Below are 2825 nucleotides of genomic sequence, written 5' to 3' on the forward strand. Positions count from 1 at the left end.
TGGAATTAGAGACTTGATTAGATCTAGAGTTTTTTTTTTTTTCAGGACTTTATATGTGGTATTGTCTGCTTCCATTAGGAAGCATGCAATGTCTAATGGTCTCTATACATATATTTATACTAACTTAGGATATCATGTGTGTTTATCCATCTTTCAATAAATGGTTCTATTTATTGGAGTCCAGATTTATCTTCTTTTTATAAATTACACCTGTAATTGAGTTTTCAGTTTTAGGTTCTTTAAAGTGGAGTAAGTACTTGAGTACTCTCTTAAGGTGAGCTGAGTATAGAATTCAAGATGTTTTTATTTCTAATATCTTATAATTCTCTATCTTATGCTAAATTCTATAACAAATAAAGTTTAATTTGTTTTTATTGATTCTTAATAAGGCATTCAACTTAATTTGCATAGAAGACTTTTCCCATACATATTTTATCTGTTGACAAATTTAACTAAGTTATATAATCACAATATAAGTAAACTGGAATATATAGGTTTAGGAAGAAACACAACTGATTTTTCATACACACACAGTTAAACTGGTGGGTGAAGAAATTTGTGATTACCCACAAGTTTCATGATTTCTTGGGCATCAGTTGATATATTTTGCAATGGCAATGAGTTAATGTGTCAAGTTAGTTAAATAGTAGTCTACTAAAAGAGCTGCTAGCACACTGCTGTCCAATAGAACTTTCTGTGATGATGGAAATTTTCTGCGTTGTCTGATGTGGTAACCATCAGCCACATGCGGCTATTGAGTACTTGAAAGTGACTAGAATGATTAAAGTGAGACTATGGAACTTAAATTTCAATTTAGTTTAACTAATTTAACTTAATTTAATTTAATTAATAACCTTGGACAGCTCAGTTCTAGGATATAAAATCCACACTGAGGAATAACTGGTTCCAGAGTCTGACTCTAGAGCCTGCACCCATAACTATTATATTATACTGCTCCCTGATTTAGTATTTCTCAGGATTTTTTAAATATATCAAACACATTCATATTTATTTTTTAGAAGAAAATGACAAAGACCCAGTTTACCAGCTTTACTTTTTTAAACCTAAGCTTAACATACATATATAACATTTGTCAAAATTTACTAAGTTGCCAGCATTCATGCATAAGTAGAAAACGCCCTCAATTTGTATTAAACCAGAAATGTATTACTATTAATGCATCCATATCTTTCACTACTAAATAATGAAAAAATTGATATAATTTTTGTGGATGATTCATCCCAGCAATGTTAACTTCACAAAAGGGTGACATTACTTGGTCCATGTTTCACACATAATGGTAAAGCAGGTCCACCGAGTGTTGGTGTACAAAAGAATCATGACCACCTTCGATTTCGTTTAATAAAAAAAATCAAAGTGCATACAGAGATTTACACTTTTTAAGACAAAGCAAATGGTCTTATTATATGGTCCCAACAATGAACTTAAGTCTTTGACAAATAGGGCCCCCCAGGAGCTGTTTATAAATACTTTAGATTAGATATAGTTATACTTCAAGTCGAGTTCCTTTGAAATTGTTAAAAATATGTTTCTGTTAATCCTCAAATGGAGCTTATTATAGTTTACATTTCTCTTAAATGCATGCGTTGAATTACCAAAGCTTAGCAGCTGCTCCTTGCCATTTATCATTAAGGATTTTAACTGGTCCTCTTCTTCAGCTCCTACTCCTTGATCATTCCCAACGATTCTCTTTAAAGTGATTTTTCTGCTCCTAACAATTTTAATAAAAGTTGATATAGATTTGAAATTGCCAATCCTACTACCTTCAAATGACATGGAAGAGAATGAAGTGAGGCCCCTGTGACCTAGGGAAAAAAAAGTAAATTATATAACAAAAGAAGAAAATTTCTCTCCAAAACATGGAAATCTCCCTAAGGCAGAGAAAACTGACCCTCAGCTTCTGCTTTCTTGGGGAACTCCTTTGATTCTTGAAAATCCCTCAAATGGGTCTTCAAAGAAGGCTAATGAAAATAGGTTTCTTACACCAAAAAAATTGCCTGAAGGCATCTGAGTTGCAGAATGTGAAGCCAAACTCAAGGAACCATCAAAATAATTTTCACCTCTACCCTAATCTTTCTTTGTCATATTTGTCATTGATATCTTGTTTTTTGGCATGTGATAGCACCTCATATTCCTCAGCTACTTGTTTCGATTTTCTCTCATCTTTTACTAATTCTCAGGATTTTTATCTGCAAGCTACTTCAGTACCATTTTCTGATATGCTTGTTTAATAACTTCGACTGAGTCATGTCTGCACACCTAGAACTTCATAGTAGCTCACCATGTTTTAACAGGCGGTTGCAACGAGTCCTACTTTCCGGTTTTAGGTTCATCTACATGGAGCCCAGGATGCCAGAGCTGGCAGCAGGAAAGAGGATCTCTGAGTGCTGCCTGGATTTTCAACTCAGCTTCTGTAAATTTGCACTGGTGATAGCAATTGCCTTGTGTTTCTCAGGCTTTATTCTTATATGCCGTGTTGCCTTTGTGTATGATATTCCTTCTAGCTGAAAATTGCAATCTCTCAAACCTCTTAGACTTGTGTGGTTACCAGTCTCCATGATGACCTCCAATAAACCACACTTTCCCAGTATTTATGCACTTGTGCATCCTCTCCCAAGATGACCCATGTGTAACCAATAAATTGTATTGGAAGTGCTACTGCCTGACTTCTAAAGGTAAGTTATAAGAAGCCTTACAGTCTACACCTTGATCTCTTGGGGCACTCTTATTAGAGTCTGAGACACCTTGTAAGAATCTACCTACTCCACTGGAGAGATCTTATGGAGAAGCCCCAAGACTTCATG

At 34.6% G+C, this 2825-nt stretch overlaps 1 pseudogene; it reads right to left on the reverse strand.

The window, feature by feature from the left end:
- LOC120612326 (dnaJ homolog subfamily B member 6-like) overlaps positions 1-2305 on the reverse strand; it is a 154772-nt pseudogene extending 152467 nt beyond the window's left edge.
- Positions 2306-2825: the final 520 nt, after the last annotated feature.

The sequence above is a fragment of the Pteropus medius genome, unplaced genomic scaffold (assembly GCF_902729225.1).
Source record: "Pteropus medius unplaced genomic scaffold, Ma_sr-lr_union100, whole genome shotgun sequence".
Lineage (NCBI taxonomy): Eukaryota > Metazoa > Chordata > Mammalia > Chiroptera > Pteropodidae > Pteropus > Pteropus medius.